The sequence below is a fragment of the Neocloeon triangulifer genome, unplaced genomic scaffold (genome assembly GCF_031216515.1).
Source record: "Neocloeon triangulifer isolate White Clay Creek 2 clone unplaced genomic scaffold, ASM3121651v1 ptg000003l, whole genome shotgun sequence".
NCBI classification, from domain to species: Eukaryota; Metazoa; Arthropoda; class Insecta; order Ephemeroptera; family Baetidae; genus Neocloeon; species Neocloeon triangulifer.
Window position 1 is genome coordinate 8,139,496 of NW_026775546.1, and position 21,263 is coordinate 8,160,758.

The following is a 21,263-nucleotide window of genomic DNA, read 5'->3' on the forward strand; positions in this document are numbered from 1 at the left end:
ATAAATATTTTAAAACAAATAGAAACGTAAAATAAAACATCAAAGCCACCTAAAAATCCCAATCACTCATGTTCAAAATAAAAAACTACTAATTTTGATATTTTCAAATAGCTTTGAGAAAGAAAAAAAACGGGGGAAAAACAATAAATAAAATTAATAAATAGAGCGTTCTATTCAAGTAAAGCAAGTCTACGGTGTTTGAAGGAACACGTGCAGTGCTATATCTGGCACTAAATGGCTCATCTCTGAATTATGCTAGAGCGAAACCGCGAACGAGAAATATATACCCGGCTCTTGCTCCACGGCGGCCGTGGCTGCTCGTTTCTGTGCCATAATAATTCATAATTAATTCGCACACGCGCTAGCCAAACACGAATCCCAACACATCTCCTCGTACTGACGAACATGTGTATAATAATTGCACACCTGCCTGATTTTTGGTTGCATAACGTAATAATCCCCCAAGCGCAATACGCTAACAGGCAGTTAAATTTTAAAGCACTCACGAGCAATTCAATTTCAATAAATATTTAACGACACCTGAAAAACTAATTAAATTAAGCGTCAACAGCAACTTTAGCACGCATATAAATATCGAATTTATTCGCGGCGCCATTAAATGAATGCCACTGGTAATAAAATTGCAATCAAAATATTTCAATTAAAGTTGTAAACAAAAATTCTCGCGGTGGCAGATGATATTTTTTACTGCCACCGAGTTGTGTTGCCGTAATGACCAGACGAGAGGAGCCACTTAAAAAGACACCACGGAACATAATTTCACGAGAGTGAGGATGCTGCTGTTTTTAATATGTAAATAAGCGACCGTCCATATTTCAGCTTGTTAAACTCGCTGCCCATTGAATTATGTTAATTGTGAGAATTGAATCTTGGGAAATAATTTCTCAGTGGAACTTTTTTTAATAACGTGTATGTGCTCGAGAGAAGCAAAGCAAGAGATTTCGGAATATTTGATCCATATAATAAATGATTTGGATGTTGCGCCAACGCATTCTGTGGTGCTCCTTTAGGGAGAGGCGCCGCGTGCTGTAAATCTTGCGCATAGTCCCTGATTAGTGATAATTATTATATAATATTACGTCAAAGACTGACGCACATACAATCTTGAAATTCTATTGCAGAATATTATTAAGAAGCTCCACAGGCGCAAGATAATTGAATACTATTTTTAACATTTAAAAACCAATTTTGTAAAATTTACAAGTCATAAATGAAATTTTTTTAACACAACTGATCTTAATTTATTTTTTAAATAATAATAACAAAACACCGCTTAAATGTCATTAAAAATATTTATATTTAATATTTTTTAATTTCTACGTTGTATTTAAAATCTATATGTTGTTGACCGAACGCGCTGAGTTGACTGAATGCATTCGGTCCAAGAGCGCTTTGGTCCGAATGCATTCGGTCTAACGCCGCTTGGCCGAAATGCACTTGGTCTGGGCCAAACGCAATCCACAATGAAATCTCCTACTCTCAGCGCGTTCGGACTAACAACTTGGTCCAAAAGATTTTTTTTGAGCTGCCAACTTTTGCGCTATTTTTAGTGATAAAACCTTGAAACATTATCGCAGTGGATTTATAACATAACCAGCAAAGAGATCTTTACAGATTATGAGCTTCATCAGGTATTAATTTTTTTTTTTTAAATAATTTTCAATTTTTTTATTAATGTTATTTTTTAATTTTTTTTAATAAAATGTGATTTCCTGGTAGATGCACACCTTGACAAAAGCTTCAGCAGGAATGAATTTCAGCCAGCTGAGAGTAGTTCTTTGTTATCGATAGCACAAGTTGGAGTGGTTTTAAAAGTGTTAATTTAGGGAATTTTCGCCCTCAATTTATATTTTTTATTATCAAAACAGGAATTTTTCTAACTTTTTTACACTGGTTGTCTCAGTATCTCGCGTCTCGGAACGTAATTCCACGTAAAAGGCGTTTAGTCTAAAGTAACTAATTTAACAAATAATATGTTTAAACGTAATAAACAAGAACAATTAATTAATTAAGTTGGTGTATAGGCTAAAGAAAATTAAAAATAAACTTGCCGTCTCATATTTATTGGGCTCAATTGATTCTATTTACCAACTTTATCAACAAAAGCAGAACATTTGAGAGCATTTGAGAAGAACATTAATGTTAATTTATCAATTTTGGATCCAGTGGTAGCCTCTATATATATTAATATATATACCTTTAAAATTATCTGCAATAGTTATTTATTTTATTGTTAAATTAAATAAAACACAAAAAAATTTATAATTTAATAAAATATAACACATTTTAAATAAAAATAAAAAAGTTTTTAATATTAAAAAATGTGCGCTTAAATAATAAACCTTAACACAGTTATACAAAAATATGTTGTTATATTTTTACTTAATTAAACAACAATTTCAAAAGTATAAGTACAAATATACAATCGTGATCTTCCAACGCATTTTTTGTTGTTCGCAGAAAAAGATTGCCGCTGACCAACCCTCCCCAGGACAATTCTTACTCATACCTGGACGACATTGTGGATTTGCTCACGGAAAACAATCAAGGTAAGCTGCTTTGCTACGATTCACGATTTCCCGTCCAGACTTTGGGAAATTTTTCATTTTGAAACATGAATTATGAAACAAACGTGAAATAAACAGTTTAAGTCTCACAGGAAATTGTAAATGAGGAAACATTTTGCGCAGAAATAAATGCAAATCACTTTTTCGAGAGAAGTTTCCTGTGTGTGTATGTGTGTCTTATTTTTTTATTTAGTTATTTACGAGAGAGCGGCGCACCGCACGTGGAAAGGTTTTTTTTCATCTGCCCATATTCAAAGGCCATCCGACTTTTTTCCACTGCAAACATATACTTAAAAACACAGCAGACAGAGACAGAAAAAATGTGAGTGAGCGCAAAATTATATAATGTGGCCAAATGTGGCGGCCTCAAAAGCTTTTGTTTCCTTTCGCTAGAGCGTGATAATCTTTGTTTGGTTCGCGACGCGTGTGCCATGAACATGTTCCCCCCCCCCCCCCCGAATTATTATCATAACTCAATAAAGTTAAACTTTATTCTCTCCGCCCGCCCGTCAATTCACTTAACTCTTTTCTTTGTCGCGCGCCTGAATGTCAATTCCCTCGCTTTTGCTCGGCATAAATTTGGCCAGCATCTGATACTTTACCCTCGAGCTATTCTCTTTTTACCCCAATAGTGGCAGATGTATTTGTTTTCACCCACATTCGCTTGGCATTGTACAATACTCTTTAGAAAATGAGATTCACTGTTGATTCTATGAAAGTTGTGGATTATATTGAATTAATCGAATTCTATTGAAAACATAGATAATTTTCTCCATATAAACGTCAACAACTGTGGTCCCAATAAAACTAAAACATAATTAAAACGTAATTGTTTTACATCGAGTTAGTTGACCATTTTGAAGAGGTGATTGAAAATGCTAATTTTATAACACTATTTAAAAATATTAATTTAATTTATTAAATTAAAAGACTAGCAAAGAAATGATTTGACAAAAAACACCGATTTTTCTCATGGAGACTGGGTTTTGGTGCAAGACCCGACAATTAAAGTTGGAGTAAGCAAAAATTGCTGCCCATCTTTCATCATTCAAATCTCGGACGTGACTGAAAATATAAAGACGGGAACAGGCCACAAGGCGAAAAAAGAACCAATAATCGCCGCCTTAAACCACTTTCGCAGAAACGAATTTCTGCAAGAAATTGGGGATCCAAGCCCGAGAAATTATAATTATAATTGTATGTATAAAATTAAAAACTTCAGCCGTCGCTGCTGATGGCGCTTGCTGTTTCAGCCAGCTGGCATGCACACACCTTGCCCCACTAAAGAATGCTGACAAAGCGCTTCGCACAAGCGCGAGCTCCTTATTTTAAGTAGAATTAATCTGGTGGTGTGTAGGAATTTTTGATGCCATTGCAACGGCTGCCGATAGGCGGTTGGCGGGTTGGAATAATATTAAAATCTTATCGTTAAATGTGTTTCTGTTTCTGCACCGTTAGGAAATATTAAAAAAAAAATTGTTCATTTGCGACAGTACGCAACCCTTAAGATGCGCATGTAAAGCCAATTAAATAAAGTTAAGTTGCGCAAGAGATTCAAAATTACAAGCCGATAACGAATTTATCAACTAGAGAGTATTTCATGAATGCTGTTGGAATTAATGAGCTGTACAATCGTTAAATTGAGTAATTTGAACTTATTTGCTTTATTAAGTAACAAATTTGCATAAATTACAAATAAATAAAGAGTATGGTGATATGAATTAAAATTCGTCTTTTCCTCGATGGCGTTTTTTTAATTGCTGCAGCCATAATTCATGAGCTTTCTCGCCGGTGGTCAAGAGTAGACATTAAACAACAATAAATAACTCACAAAACTCATCGAAGTCATTGAGGAAAAACCAATTTTAAGTTCAAATCACCATGAATCAACCCTCGATAGTGAAATTATACCACAAAGATATAGAATAATTAATAAATTTTACAGAATTGAAACAAATATACAATAAACACAAAAAACGTAGACAAGTTATTGAAAAATCAAGCGTCATTTATTTGTTTTGCTAGCATATGTTTATTTTGGTGGTCGCGTAACAGATTAAGCTGAAGGGTGAAAAATCTGAAAAGGAGCTTAAAATAAGGTTGGTTGGGGTTTGAGATATTCAGATTTTGTTTTAAACTTCTGAATTAAAAAAATAAATAAAATAGTTTGAAAAAGAAAGTATTTCAAATTAGGCAAAGCGTGCATCACTCAAGATGAGCGAGTTGCCTACTTGCAACTCTTGCAGGCGTTTTATTTCTCTTCTGTGCTCAAAGCAGCATAAGCAGAATGAGAGGAGTATTTATACACTTTCTAATACATATTTATTCTGTAATACTTTAAACCCAAAAAATAGAAAGATAAATTGGGTGGTGCATATCATACTCTACTCCACAAAAAATAGCACAGTCGGACAAGACTTTTTCTTGGCCTGACCTTAAAAAAATTATAGCTAATGTTATCAACTATGAACTAATACAAATTATTTTTAGGCGTTTCCAAATACTAACAATAAATACTTAACTAGTTGACTTATAATTATATATATTATTTTTTAAATTTCGGGTCAATTACCCAACTTTTCTTAATTAGCACAAAATATAAATTGTTTGGGCGTCGCCGCCAAAGTTTTTACTACTATGAGCCATTTATGGTGGTGAATTTTTCAGACTCTAAGTTGTGTTATATTTAAACTTGGAGACCCTAACTATGAGTGTAGCCTAAATCTGATTGAACGAAATTTTATTACTATCAATGTGCGAGTCCCGAAATGTGAATAATGTTGAATATACTGTTGTTTCAGATACGCCACAGACTACCACCGTCGTCAAGTGTCTACGGGCGCCGGAGCAAGAGGGAGCAGCTGCAGGAATTTGCAAAGAACCTAATCAGCGAGAGCTGCCACAGCAAATTCTGCCGATTGCGCAACGGCTTCTCAACATGCTGCTCTTGGCGCACCGTTCGCCCATCAACACATGGTGCGAGACGCGCCCGACCCCACTGCAGGCGCTTCCGCCTACGGCCAGACCTCATGGTACCTCGACGACAAAACTCTGCTCATTAAGTTCCATTTGCCAGCACCAATTGTGTTCAGGTAGGTTTTTTTAATTTTCCCATCGTGCAAATTTAATGTATATTCTTGCAGTAATGTAAGTACAAACGCGCCGCCAGCAGCGAAATGCTTAGGCGCGGCATGCAGTCATTGCTGCCTAATTCTTTCAGCGCACCGTATCGCTCTTTCTTTTCTCTGAATTTTTGACAAAATATTACGCTGTCAACTGACCACTTTGTGCTACCCAGGATTCTTTTTCTCCTTATAACAGATTTAAGGGTGGCGCAAAAGTACAGAAAAGTGAGCCTCATAAACCGTGCACGTTGAGGTCAGTCAGGGATCCCAAACCATGAAGCGGATAGTTTTATAAATTAGTTAAATATAAGCGACACAAGTGTGCAACGCGCAGTGCACAGGTATACCCAATTAAAAGCACGCGCCAAACATCTGCACACAAGTTTCAAACGTAGCCTAGATATGGGATAGCTAACCGCAAATAAGGCGCCACCCAATATTATGGCTGGCAAACACTTAGGCCAAATCAATGCACTAGCACTCATCATGCAATCAAACAGTAAAAAAAGTTGATTTAAAATTTTGCAAAATTTACACTTCATAAAATTTTTTTCAAAAATTTCTATAAATTTGAGCTATTTAAAAATATTTTCAAATTGCACAGAAATTAATAAAAATACTTAGTTTAAAATACCAGTTTAAGGTTGGAAAATAAAAATATTTTATGTATAAAAATCAATCGAAATTTACGACTGATCCATCGAGGAACCCTGTTGACCAGTGTAGGTTTTACGAGCGATATAGCAATAAAATTTGGGTTGTGTAGGACAAACGGTGGTGGAATACATAAATCTGACGGCGGTGTTATTTACACATAAATCAATAATGGCGCTGTTTCGCTTTGATTAGGCCAGTTGTAAAACAGACGCAGGCAATTTGCATAAAATTACTTCATTTGCCGCATCTATTAATGTCAAAACTAGAGAAGAGTAGGAATGTTCTGCAACATTGAAACATTGGCATGCCTTTCTTTAGTTAACATAACTTGGCTACAGTCTAAAATATTTATGTTATGTAATTAAAAATTCAATATTCCCTCCAATCAAATAGCTTAATCAGCCTGCACCACTTTCTGTCTTTGTTTCTGGTGTGCTATATCAATTTAATTTCCTATTATTAATTAATTTTTTCTCTAGGGTTTACCAAATATTCAATTCAAAAAATATTCAAGAACAAATTCAATATATTTTTGTGTAATAATTTTTACAAGCTCACATACTCTTTTATCTTTTGTGCTTTAACTTAATTAAAGCAAATTAATTGATATTTCAAGTAAACAAGTTAACTAACAATAGCAAATAAAGTGATGGTTTATTCTTAATACTAAACAATAGCTAGCCAAACTAATGCGGAGTTACTATTAGATTTAATATTCTAATGCTGAGATATCAGGTTCGGACTGAATTAGTGACATTTTAAGCTGATTTAAAAGGATATTCAGTTTGGAATTCTGTTCGGAATCGGGCGCTAAGCAACAGCTTCAAGCTTGAAGGGGAACCATTAAAACCACTCACATTCAAGTCCAGGAAGCGTCTGCTTGGGCACTCAGGTGGCGCCGATTTTTATAGAGTCTCGGCAACGCCATCCAAGGCAGGGGCAGTGACCTTAATTATTTTATTAAAATAAGTTCAATTTTAATTAGAAGATATTACAGTCTTTTTGTAGACCACCATGCAGACTTCAGATTTTGCCTTTTGTCTTAATGAGAGTTCAGTGACCGGGTAGACATCCATGTCGGAGATGTGGAACCACTTCTCTGCATCATCAATCCAGTTGATGTTGAAATAGTGGCCTTCAGAGATGGTTGCCCCGCGGTGGCAAGCAATGCCTATTAAGCCATAAGTATAGGCTACACGCTGCCTGGTTTCTTTCCTAAAAAAATATTTAATTCTAATGATTTTAATAGTAATTTAATTGTTTTGCTACTCTTACACAACGCCTTGAATTTGGATGACCTTATTGATCTCAATTGGAACGTGATTTTTAGACTTTCCTTCGTCATCCACCCGGTAAACTTGGTAGTATAAGTACCTGCATGCAAATTTCATGGATAAATTCTTTAAAATTTTATATTAGGAAAAAATTACTCTGGGCTGTTGACGTGGAAGAGTGTCTTGGTTTTTCCACAACAGACTTGGTGGCTCTCTGAAAACTGTTGAATCATTGTTGCAATGCTCTTGCCTTTGATTGGGCTAAGGATGGGCATGCCAAGCACCTCAATGGCATCCTCAACAAACTCTTCACACCTGATTTTGAAATCTGTGTCAGCAAAATTAAAAAAAAAATCCATAACAGATCTTACTCAGTGCAATATGGCAATAGTCTTTGCTTGCAAACTTCAAAAATTTCAGTATAAATGCACACTTCAAACATTTTGGCCCACAGCTCACACAGGTCGTACTGTTTCCGCGGATCATGTTTATAGAAAACCTCAATCATTGTGTGGTAATTCTTGACTTGCTCTTGAAGTTTGTCGTCATTAATTGTCTGGCGATACTCACGGATGACTCTTTGAATGGCTTGCAGAACCTGTGCGTCAGTCTGATCAAATCCGCTATTTTCCACTTGAAACTTCTCCATCTCCGAGACGATTGGCTCGCAGATGAATAACGACTGGAGCATTGTATTGGAATAACACCAATTTCCACCATTAACTAAGCTGAAACCATTGAAATAAATTGTAACTAAATTTAAAATAACTTTAAAAAGGTAAATAAAAAATGTTGTGGAGCAATAGAACGGAATTGAAATGCGATATATAATATATGTTATTTAAAAAAAAAAGGAAATTTTTAAAATTTTGCAAATTCATGTTAGTGTTTTTCTCGAGTCGTTTGGAGTGCAAAATTCAGGAAAGATGTGCGTTTTGGCGCGCCGGTCGAGGGAATCGCCGGCGCTGTTTCAAAGCGCGGCAACAAACGATGGCTTTTTAGCCGCTACAGTTTAGTGGCTGCGCCGACTTGCTACAAAACGGGGAAATTGGCTTGCTGAAAATTATATTGTATAAGGAAATTAGATACTTTACCCTCTGACTTTAGGTACAGGTGAAGCTTTGGGTCTTTTTCGGTCGGCTTCGTTGGTGTCAATCAGAATTGCCATGATTTTCTTGGCCCTCTCTATGTCATTACTGGTTGCATCCTTTCTCGAGCCTAGCTCGGGAATCTCCTTCTTCGCATCCATCACCATGTCTAATACGGTGTACCGTTGGGTTTTGGATTTACCTTTACCTCTCATATTTGGCCTTAACTATCCTAGAAAAAAATTATGTTTAAATTTATGCCTGCCTACGTTTCCAAGCTCCTTCTTCACGAAAGAGGACAACGCTAGCGTTAGTCGCTATGAGCCTGCTTTCAACTTGTACAGGCGTATTTCCCTCAGGCACAATTTTGGCAGATTAAGTTTTCATCAGTAACAATAATAAACACAAGGAAAATTGTGATACCACCAAAAATGCCATCAAATCTTCCCTCAATAAGAATAATTTTTGTCTGCAAACCACCACCGGCCCGCGATAGCAATGAAGGTCGGTGCTGATTCGGGAGCATAATTAGATTTTCTCTTAATTGCCATAATTATTTAGGTAGCTTTGTTTTTCTTTTATTTTGTAGGTTACAATGAACTTGCAGCTAGTCAACCGAGGCTTCTTTAGTTTTCAGCCTAATAACTATTAATATCCATGCATAATTAAAGAAGGACATTTATCATTTGAAAATTAACTAGATATACTTTTATTTTTATATCTCTCCTAATGTTTTACTTTCAAAACATCAAATACTATACAAAACAGTACAACACTAATCATAAGTCATTAATGGGTGACGTTCTTTAAAATTATTAAAAAGAATTTAATTGATTGTTATAATTTCATTTTTAACTTCATAGTTTTTGGTAGTAAGCAGCATTAGGTTTTAGAGAACAGTTAGTGTCAGAGCGCGTGTATTTTACTTCTGGGATTGCGTTCGTTTAATGAGAGCCCAGCCTGGTGGTATAAGTCGAGCTAGAGAGAAATTAGGATGCCTCGCCTCATCTGATATTTAAATTGCTTTTCCGCTCGATCTCCCGATTGAAATGAAATTTCTCTGGCCCACCGTCTTCCACAGTGCATCAATAGCATCAACAAGTGCGGCGTCTCTTCAGCTTAATTTTCTCCCAACTTCTTTTCGCCGTATTAAATCCTGACCCAAAATATAATTTCCCTCACAAAAAGTTGATTAAATTTCCATTTAAATGGAATAAATAATGATTTTTTTTTAATTCCTGCTTGCAATTATTTTTTCTCGATTTTGTTTAAAATATTTAAAAAAAATCATGTTTAATGAATTGTGGCCACAGATTTCGTAACAGAAAAAATTTCATACGACGCAGAATGAATTTTTATTTGAAAATTGAATTTTGAAAGGCAAAATTTTGATTAGTCAAAAATGATACGTATAAAAAAATTAACATTTTTTAACCTTTACTGAAGACTAAAATTCAGTTTAATATATAAGTAAATTTATCCTTTTAGACGTATGAATTAATATTAACATTTAATGATTACAATTAAACTTCAGCTTCGGCAAGCAAAAATTCTAAGCTTAAATTGGATAACGTCGCTTGCTCGTCCTGAGAACCATTATTTTCCTTTTTCTTTACAGGAAACTCCACATTAGGTTCAAAATAAAAAGGCACCAAGCTATGAAGACCACTCCAATCCATTATTTGGAATAAATATAATTTCTCTGCATTGCAGTCGATTACTAAAAATCAATACATATTGTTTGTTGTTTTAATGGGCTTAAAACTGTACTTGGGAACGCCGTTGGAAAATACTTTGTAAACTTTGAGCAGTTGTAGCTAGGAGCGCAGCAACTAGAAAACAAATAGTTATATTACTTAGAGTTTTGAAGGAAATGATAATGAATTTGCTTTTTATTTTATCTGGTGATTTTGTCGCCTGCTAGTATGCGGAAATTTTGTTGCCTTTGATAGGCGGTTTGTGGGTTTGGATAATATTCAATTTTTCTTCGTAAAATGTGGTAGTGTTTGTGTTGCTGCACCATCAAAAAACTGAATCATTAGCTACAGGTGTTACCCGACCCTTAAGAAACATAATATATAATTATGTTGTTGTCCGAACTCGCTGAGTTGACTGAATGCATTCGGTCTAAGAGCGCTTTGGCCCGAATGCATTTGGTCTGGACTCTGGACCAAACACAATCAACAATGAAATCTCCTACTCTCAGCGCGTTCGGTCCAACAACTTGGTCCAAAAGCATAAGAGCTGCCAACTTTTGCGTTATTTTTAGTGATAAAACCTTGAAACATTATCGCAGTGGTTTAAAAATATAACCAGGAAAGAGATCTTTACAGATTATGAACTTCATCAGGTATTAAATTTTTTTAAATAATTTTAAAATTTTTTATTAATGTTAATTTACTAATTTTTTTAATAAAATGTGATTTCCTGGTACATGCACCCTTGACAAAAGCTTCAACAGGAATGAATTTCAGCCAGCTGAGAGTAGTTCTTTTTTATCGACAGCACAAAGTGCCTGCAGTTGGGGTGGTTTTAAAAGTGTTAATTTAGGGAAATTTTCGCCATCAATTTATATTTTTTATCATCACAACAGGGTTTTTTCTAGCTTTTTTACACTGGTTTTGTCTCAGTATCTCGCTTCTCAGAACGTAATTCCACGTAAAAGGCTTTTAGTCAAAAGTTACTAATATAACAAATAATATGTTTAAACATAACAAACAAGACCAATTAATTAATCAATTGGTTGCTGTAAAGGCCAAAATTAAAAAATAAACTTGCCGTCTCATAAAAATTGAATTTCTATCATTTTCTTCTGCGCACCTCTTATTTCCTTCTGAACCTGCTCGAACGTAGTCTCCGCGGTTTTATCACAAAAAATAGCGCAAAAGTTGGCAGCTCTTAAAAAAAATTGCTTTTGGACCAAGTTGTTAGACCGAATGCGTTGAGATTAGGAGATTTCATTGTGGATTGCGTTTGGTCCAGACCAAATGCATTCGGGCCAAGTGGCGTTAGACCGAATGCATTCGGACCAAAGCGCCCTTAGACCGAATGCATTCAGTCAACTCAGCGCGTTCGGACAACAACATATATATCGCGAGTTATAAAAGTTTTAGTAGCGCAAGAGATTTGAAATCACAGGCCGATAGCAAATTTATTAGCAAGAACATTATTTTCAATACAATAACATAACTGAAGATTCAAGTATGGGTTAAAAAAGAGGAAAACATAAGCAAATCATTAAAATACAATTATAATATTTTCATTACAAGAATGATGTATCAATTCTATAACTCACATTTTGTTTTTTGAAATGTGGAACTAGCGAGCCGCAGTCGACGCAATATGACAAAACTTCAAATTTAATTTTTTTATCTTTATTTGATTCTAATAAGTCTCAGTTTATCAACTCTCCCCAAAATATTAAATTATTTACGGTGCAGTAAAAATGTAAACACATAAATTATTTAGTAAGAATTAGAGAGCAAAATCGGAATAAAGTATGATTTTTTTTTAGTATTGGTTGAAAATGGTTGCTCGTCTCAGTATAAACTGTAAAAAATTAATGTCATCGGCCCTGAGCCGCAAAGTACTGGAAAATCTGAGGGTGTGCAACACGCGTGAAATTAGCGTCTTGCAGGTTAAAGATTTTTACATTGAGGCTCTAGAAAGCAGGTGAGCTAAAACGTCGGCCAGATTTGCAAGAAAGTTTAAGTTTGATTAACTAGCACAAAGTGAAAGCCATAGTTACATTGGCGAGGCGCATTGAACTTTTCGCAGATGTTTACGACAGAAAGAATAATTGATGCTTCTTGTTTTGGGCAGCGAGCATGCACAAAACAAGGCGGTGTACAAAGGGGCTGTTTTCCGTGGTTTGCACGTCGTCAATTTAATAAATTAAATCTTCCACTGAAGAAACAGACAAATGCAGAAGTTTTTGTAGGGTCAAGCATGATAATGATAATTAAATAGCTAGGAAATTTCATCGCTGGGCGAGCAACGCGTGTTATGTACAATTTATAAACAAGAGACAAATCGCTCATACAGCAGATAATCGTCAAAGTGAAATTTACAATTGAGTCGTTTGGTTACTTTGAAAATTTCAATATCAACGATTGGTCATTTCACGATTTACAGGCACGGGTGTTCTAATCGAGAAAGTGAATCTTGAATATGTGTCTCATATGGCCAAAATGGACCTATTTTGGGGATTTATTTTCAATACCAAGGGTTTGCAGGAAATATTCGCCCTATGAGGGGTTGTTGTCTCATATGATGATGTTATTTTTTAATTTTTTCCAACGTTCTGCAAGTTGCATAGCATTTGTTTTACAACCCCTCAATTTTTATCACCTCAACCTCATTAAGAAACATGGCTTTGAAAATTATCCCTGCCCATTCCCAACAAGGGCATGTCTTGAGCTGCATTTTCGCTTTACAATTTTGAATTTATCTCAATTAGAAGCTGAGAGCTGAGATATGAATTTTTTGTCAAACCTCCTTTTATCTCGCTTTTCCGGGAAATCCGGATTTTTACTTTATTTTTGCGCATAAAAATAAATTATATCAACTCATTTCATGACTGATCATCCTGGAAATCTCAAAATTTCCATTTTTTAGACGCTCTCAAAAATCACTTTCCGCATGACACACAAATAACTCTGTTTTTCTCGATTAGAACACCTGTGCTTGTAAATCGTGAAATAAACAATCGTTGATATTGAAAATTTCAAAGTATTAAGTTGCCAAACGTCTCAATTGTAAATTTCATTTAGCTACTGCATGAGCGAAATGCTTAAGCGCGGCATGAAGTCATTGCTGCCTAATTCTTTCGGCGCACCGTATCGCTCTTTCTTTTCTCTGAATTTTTGACAAAATATTACGCTGTCAACTGACCACTTTGTGCTACCCAGGATTCTTTTTCTCCTTATAACAGATTTAAGGGTGGAAATGATAGTTAAGATTTTGTGCGGAAAGCGCAGTTATTGATTATCATTTTAATTTTTTATTGTCTCTCAACGTCTAAAGTGAGAAAGAAGGAAGTGCCGGAATGGGGCCGAAAAGAACAAGGCCGAAAAGGAATAGTGCCGAAAAGAAACAAGGCCGAAATACCGGAGCAAACAAAGTAGGAAGAACCGGTTTCATTAGGAAATCATCTATTACCGTGTTATGTCAATCCGTCGTCCCTACAAGAAACGGGACGTTTCGGAAAACTCCGGGACACACATTTTTTTTTATCATCGTACTTTTAAGTCAAACTGTGAGAAATAATCTAAAATAATTCATGTCTGGCTATTTTAGTTTCCTGATTTTATTTTTGGTCGATATGCTGGAAATAAGTGAACCAAAACTGACCAGCAGACTTGCAAACTCAATTATGGAGAGGCTTTTGCACAAAGAAAAAAACGACCCAATTAATTTTGATGGTAATTTTGTTATACATTAGCATGGCTTTTTTATGTCAGTTCCTAGTTCAATTCAAGTTTTTGGGAGAACTGAATTTTTGAAATTTAACATTGATTCATATGGGAATTTTCTAAAAAAATATTATCCAAAATCGGCATGACCAAAATTTTATAAAAACTTCACTAAATCACGTTCAAGTCACCTCAATTAAGATGGAAACTTTAAATCAATAGTCGACATAAAAAATTTACTGATCTTGATTTATTTATTTATTTATTGATTGAGAAGTTTTATTTACATTGTGGATATCATAGCTCCTCGTTAATAGGAAACATTTAAGTCACAAAGAAAAAAAACGACACATAACAAGTGATAATAAGTTTCCTGGACAAATAATTTCTTAATGTTTGTGGTTTCCAAGTTCTAATGCAATATGGTTTTTTATGCTGTCCAAGAGATCAATTTATCTTGTTTTGTGTGTCCCCCAAATTTCTGTGATTTTGTAATAAGTGACTCGCCTAAAATGAAGAATATTTTGCTGAAGTCTTCTACATGAAATTTTAAATTTTTGTCTATTTTCCAATGCGAAACGGCCGCATGAAGGATTGCTGTATATCAGCACGCAAAGGATCCTCATTGTCAGTTTGAATGTTCGCTGAGCTGAACGCACTCACGATTATCGGTTATTTTTTTCGGCTTTCGGCCTTGTTCCTTTTCGGCCCTATTGCGGGACTCCGTTAAAAGGCTGTCGCTCAGCAAGTCAGCAGCTCGATCATCATCATGATCATCAAAAAGATTTCAACGGTCGCAACAGCAGCTTGAATTTTGTGAATATCTTTCGTTGGGAACATTGGTGCATGCAAAGGACAATAAATAGAAGAAAAGATTTTATTTGCATGCCCGAAATATTGTTTTGCTCCACAGAGCCAAGATAACGTTATCAAATGAAAATTCAATGACAAGAGAGGTACAAACCATGGAGTGACCTGTTTCTGGGTGACAATACAATTATAGTTGCAATGCAAATAAACTCGAATTTACATTCTGCAAGTGTTTAAATAAGCTACAACAACGCGTTCTGTGCTAAAAATTTTGCCGAACTCGTATTTTCATTACGCAAGTCCACCGAGTGTATAATTATTATAAAACTCAATTCATAGATGCATTTTTTTTACAGATTTATTCATTACACAAAAACTGCACAAAAATGAGCAAGTAATATAAAAAGATATCTCAAATCCAAACTATGAACTGCATTCACTGAAAATTCACAATATGTCATTCGTAAAATTTCAAATTTGCACGTTTTTAAGAATAAAAAACTTCAAACTATTTTCTAAAGTCGCAATCATTATTATGAGATCTTAATTTTTCTAATGAAGATTTCAAAATTTGAGATCATAATAGTAAATGTACTTCGGACTTTTCCTTAATATTGAGTGACGATGAACATAAAATAAAAAATAATTGTGAGAATTACAAGAGGGAATAATTCTTAATAAATAATAGTATTTATGAAGTAATAGTTTTCAGGAAAAAAACAATGTTCTTTTACTACCTGCGATCATATGATTATCAGCTGTGATAGTTACGCTACCGCAGAAATTAAATGAAAAAAGATTTTTTAAACTCTGTTCGGTAGAGACCGGAGAGATCCAAGCTTCAATTTAATGTCTATTCTTTTTTTTCTCATAAGTCCACAAAAAAAATCAAGTAAAAATTACAATTAGAGGGAATTGGCAGCCACCTCTGGTAAACAGTTTACTAAAACTCTTAGTCCCGATTTTAAAACATAAGTGTTTCCACAAATGAAACAGAGTCGCCAAGCTCGTGCCATGAACGAAAAAACATATCAAATGTAAACAATTCCTATTCATGAATGGCAGTGAAATCCCCACTGATTTAGGATTTTAGGATTTGGAATTAACAACTTTACCGCCCAAGCTTTGAAGCACTTCTAGGGGTATAAATTCAGTTCTCGACGTCACAATTTTACGCATCAATTAATAATTCTCGCCATTACTTTCTTGTCAGTTTCACCACTGATGTGTGTGCTGCTGTGGTGCCGGAAAACAGGCGAGATTTCACAATCGTCTGGCAGGCCAGCTTTTTCACGCGCTTATTGCAGTTTTGAACTCCGCGAACGAGAGCACCTTTGCTACTTTGCCGAGCGCGATGTCCACCGCAGCTTTTTGGACACTTAAACGCCAGGGAGGCGCTCGTCGGTGACATACGCGAGGATGGATTTTGTACTCAGCGCGCGCACGCACTTGGTCGGATTCAGGAACTGTTGTTTTTGCACCACGCCCGGACACTGTCCAGGTCCGCTTTCACCAGATCGGCGTCCGGAGATTTCCGAATTTCGCGCCAGAGGGTGGCGTCGTCCGCGTACTGCACCAAATGTCAATCATTATTAAGAGGAAGGAGGCGCGTGGGTAGTAAACCTCAAACTTAATAGGCAGTGATAATTTTAATTTTGAATAATTAAGACTAAAGAAATTGGAAGAAGATCGAATTTCAAATGAAATAACGTGTTCTATGAGAGTGCAAAATAAAAAATAATAATAACAAAACGAAACTGAGAGAGGCGTAAGAGGTACTGGCTGAATGAAGAATAATTAACTTTGATGCGGTGTTATTTTACAGGCTCCATGCGTTAACGTTAAATTTTTTAAATTAATTGTATTATATAACTAATTTGTTTTCCTAATTCAATATCTAAAAAGACGGCGACGACATATCAATTCATTAAAAATAATTAATTTTTTTTTTTTTAAATATGACAATCATCTGAATCACATTTTATTTTTTAAATTTCATCTTGATCAAATTATTTATTATTCACTGAAAATAAATGTGAGAAAAATGATGAATCTGTTGGTCCTCCTCTGTCAAATGTGCGTGCACCTATTTCCGTATAAAATTCAGGTTTCTTTTAAGAGCTTGAGAATTTTAACATCATAAGTAATTGAATGTCATTATGATTTTGACAATGAAATTGATGTAAATAATGACGGTGCTCCTTGTTTTCAATAAAAAAGAACTCGTAGCGGAATTGCCACATCGTACAATGCGCTACATTAAAAATATAATTTCCCCCGCGGTGGGATAAAAATAGTTGGTAAAATTATTTAATAAATTCAAAACTAGCCATCATTCAAAGGGTGAAAAACTCCAATATTATAAAAGCAATAATTTAAGCGAACCAATTGAAAAAATAGTGTATTGTACTAAATACCTCTCTTACTGGAAAACTTCCTACACAACACACGGCTGTCTTGCCTGGGCTTCTGGATACGGGCTACTTATGGTCTGCCACTCAAGGGAAAGCCACTCACGAGTGCCTGTTGACATAAATAAGTGTCGATCAAATTTCAATTTGTTCATTAAAATCCTTAACCACTCTATATTACGTTCCACTATTATTATGACATGATCAAGAATTTTAAACTTTAGTTAGAAACTTTAGATTTTTAATTTATAGAGTGAACATTTAGCAAAATGGTCATTATCTGGAAATTTGTCTATGAAAAATTGGCAAAGTCCAATTAAAATTTTGTGAAAACTTGGTTCAATTTTAGGGAAAAAAATAGCTATGACAAAAAGGAATTTATGGACAAACTTGAAGTGCTGTGTGGTTTGTGCTTTGAATTTGACTCAAGAACCCAAGAAAGAATTCCGTTGTTTTTAATGTGCTTAAAACTGAACTTCGTAACGCCAATGAAAAATACATAGCCAACTTTGAGCAATTCAAAATTGACCTCGGAAGCTTTGCCAGAGACATAAAGAGTAGAGCAATTTGCTTGAAAAGAAAAATTCCACTCCAATAATAATGATAGGGGGGGGGGGGGGGCCTCACAGTTTTTGATAGCAAGTATGACGACGTGCTTAAATTTTCACCTAAAAATAATTCAAATCAAGAGATATGATCACAGGTTAAAAAAACCAAATGTTTCGCCTGAAATTTTAAGAATCGTTGCGGAAATAACAGGTAGAGAAACAAGTAGAGAAAAATGTTGGGAATAACAATTCCCAAGTTTATCAAGGGCAAAAAAGGGAAAAAAGCGACAGCAGTATGAGTTTGAATAATTTCAGAGGTGGTATCTCAAGGGGAATCGGAGTCTGCAGAGACGGTCGCAATTCTCGCCAGTCTGTTTCAAATTGTTTGACACTCTTTTCATTTGAATCAACAAACTATTAAAGGGAGGGAATTCGCAAAATCCAGTCAAAAAGTGAGCATTAATTTTGAAGAAATTATCAATTGCTGGAAATTCTGTGCAAACAAAAGCTGGGAAAAAGGAAAATTCTGTGCATCAGATCAGGGCTCTACTATGCGCCAGCTTGAAAAAAAAAATACTTTTTCGTTCAATGAATGAAGGAAAGTTTTATCTGAAGAGCCACCAAAAATAAAAAATAAATTGAAAAACCAAGCAAAGAAAGAGTTCTTTTCCTAACATTCTTCCAAAAAGGATGACAATGAAAAATTTACCTGCCTCTTAAGGCACAGGTTTTTTTGTATGTCTGACCAATTTTTGAGCGAATTATTTCTGGCGTAAAAATATAAATTTTACATTTTATCTCTAAAAGAAACAGTGATAAAAAAATGTCCAAGTTGGAGTTAGGAGCACAGCAATCAGAAAACAAATAATTTTTATTTTTAAGGGCGATGAGACTGAATATTCTTATTTTATCTGGCGATTCTACCGCCTAGAGGTGCGCAGGAAGATGCCATTGCGCGACGGCTGCTGATAGGCTGTCGCAATGAATGAGTTGTACAAGAGATAAATTTAGAATTCTAACTTATTTGCTTGTATGATGATTTAATAAATTTGTATATTTTCTGCTTATAATGCTTTGAGCATAGAAGGGAAATAAAACGCCTGCAAGAGTTGCAAGTAGGCACCTTGCTCATCTTGAGTGATGCACGTTTTGCCTAATTTAAAATACTTCTTTTCCAATCGAATTCATAATACTATTTTTTTATTTTTCAAAATCAGAAGTTCAAAAAAAATCTGAATATCTCAAACCCGGCCAACCGTATTTTAAGCTCCTTTTCAGATTTTTATCTTTTCCTTTCAATCAGCTTTTCAGCGTCATCTGTTATGCGACAAAAAAAATGCCAGCTAAGTGTCGCTTGATTTTTCAATAACTTTGAACCCAAAATAAATAAAGAGATAAAATTGGGCGGTGCATATTATTACTCAATTGCCCAAAAAAGAGCACAGTCGGAAAAGACTTTTTCTTGGCCTGACCTTAAAAAAATTATAGCTAATGTTATCAACTATGAACTAATACAAATTATTTTTAGGCGTTTCCAAATACTAACAATAAATACTTAACTAGTTGACTTATAATTATATATTATTTTTTAAATTTCGGGTCAATTACCCAACTTTTCTTAATTAGCACAAAATATAAATTGTTTGGGCGTCGCCGCCAAAGTTTTTACTACTATGAGCCATTTATGGTGGTGAATTTTTCAGACTCTAAGTTGTGTTATATTTAAACTTGGAGACCCTAACTATGAGTGTAGCCTAAATCTGATTGAACGAAATTTTATTATTATCAATGTGCGAGTCCCGAAATGTGAATAATGTTGAATATACTGTTGTTTCAGATACGCCACAGACTACCACCGTCGTCAAGTGTCTACGGGCGCCGGAGCAAGAGGGAGCAGCTGCAGGAATTTGCAAAGAACCTAATCAGCGAGAGCTGCCACAGCAAATTCTGCCGATTGCGCAACGGCTTCTCAACATGCTGCTCTTGGCGCACCGTTCGCCCATCAACACAAGGTGCAAGACGCGCCCGACCCCACTGCAGGCGCTTCCGCCAACGGCCAGACCTCATGGTACCTCGACGACAAAACCCTGCTCATTAAGTTCCATTTGCCAGCACCAATTGTGTTCAGGTAGATTTTTTTTAATTTTCCCATCGTGCAAATTTAATGTATATATTCTTGCAGTGATGTCAACTACAAATGCGCCGCCAGCAGCAGCCGAGTGGAGCAGTTTGTTGAGGCCCTTGAGAGGCAGAGAGCCTGAGGGCATGTGGAATTTGCTCTCAATAGTTAGAGAGATGTTTAAGAGGAAAACGACAGAAATGCGGTGCCTCTCTTGGAAATTGTCACAGAAGAGTGCATGATGTGTGAACAGGTACGCGGTCAAATTGTTCTACCAGAAATCTTTATTTTGACTTTTTAACTTGCATCTCTAGATTATGATCTGGTGGTTTAACACTACGGTAGCTCTGCAAAATGGCAGTTCAAGTCACGGAGGCAAGCACATGTGAACAGCAATAGCCATGGTCCACAGCATGCCTGTTCATCGCTTTGCGACAAAATTGTTGTCTTGTGCCGCCCTGAATCCAGGATTGTCACCTGAGGAGCGTGACTACGAAAATCAATTTAAGCAACGGCACATCAAAATAGTTGATAAAAGGTAAATAATTTTTAAAATGGAAGAACTTTTTTTAACCAATTAATTTGAGAATCTATTATTAAAATTTGTTAAAATTATCTTAAAATAACGTAAAATCATTCGGAAAATCTCCCACCAGGTTGCCAAAAGCAGGAACTCGACTCCAATGCGCCTTCAGTCTAGTGGGGCAAAGAGCAACACCCTGAAGACTGAGATGGAAACTCACAGTGGGTTCAAACCTGCCATGGAAGCTTGCTACTTGCACTGGGATGAATATCCCATACCTGGAGCTACATATTCTCAAGGCAGTCAACTTTACCACTGTCCCTTCACCTGTTTCTGACATGCAGATGTTCACCAAATTATCTCATCTAGTAGCGTCCTGAACTGCACCTCACAACACAATCCCCACCATCACGCAGTGTCGGTGAGGAAAAGGAAGGGTGCTTTGGAGAATCCTGGCACGAGGTAAATACAAATTTTAATACAATTGTGGTTAAAATTGTTTCTTTCAGATTTGCAACGCAAGCTGACGGCCTGAACTTGACACACATTTCCTCTGCGACATGTAGTAGGCATTCCTTCGCAGCTGCTTTGCAGGAGGGAAACAGAAGTAGGGTCAGTAGTGAGGGTTTCTGCGAGAACGACATGATGCTTAATCCCAATGAGTCGGACGAAGGTAGCAAATCACGCAGTAGCAACAGACATGTAT

At 35.7% G+C, this 21,263-nt stretch overlaps 1 long non-coding RNA gene across 3 annotated transcripts in view; it reads left to right on the forward strand.

Annotated features, from left to right (window-relative positions):
- LOC132192584 (uncharacterized) overlaps positions 1–21,263 on the forward strand; it is a 77,383-nt gene that overhangs the window by 55,568 nt on the left and 552 nt on the right. For 2 of the 3 annotated variants that reach the window (XR_009441346.1, XR_009441347.1), the window contains exons 3-9: positions 2,482–2,570; positions 5,390–5,680; positions 19,753–20,043; positions 20,098–20,287; positions 20,349–20,572; positions 20,691–21,019; positions 21,067–21,259. This is a non-coding gene — a long non-coding RNA (uncharacterized LOC132192584). The remainder of the gene's footprint in view (positions 1–2,481; positions 2,571–5,389; positions 5,681–19,752; positions 20,044–20,097; positions 20,288–20,348; positions 20,573–20,690; positions 21,020–21,066; positions 21,260–21,263) is intronic. The other variant, XR_009441348.1, reaches the window with a different exon arrangement.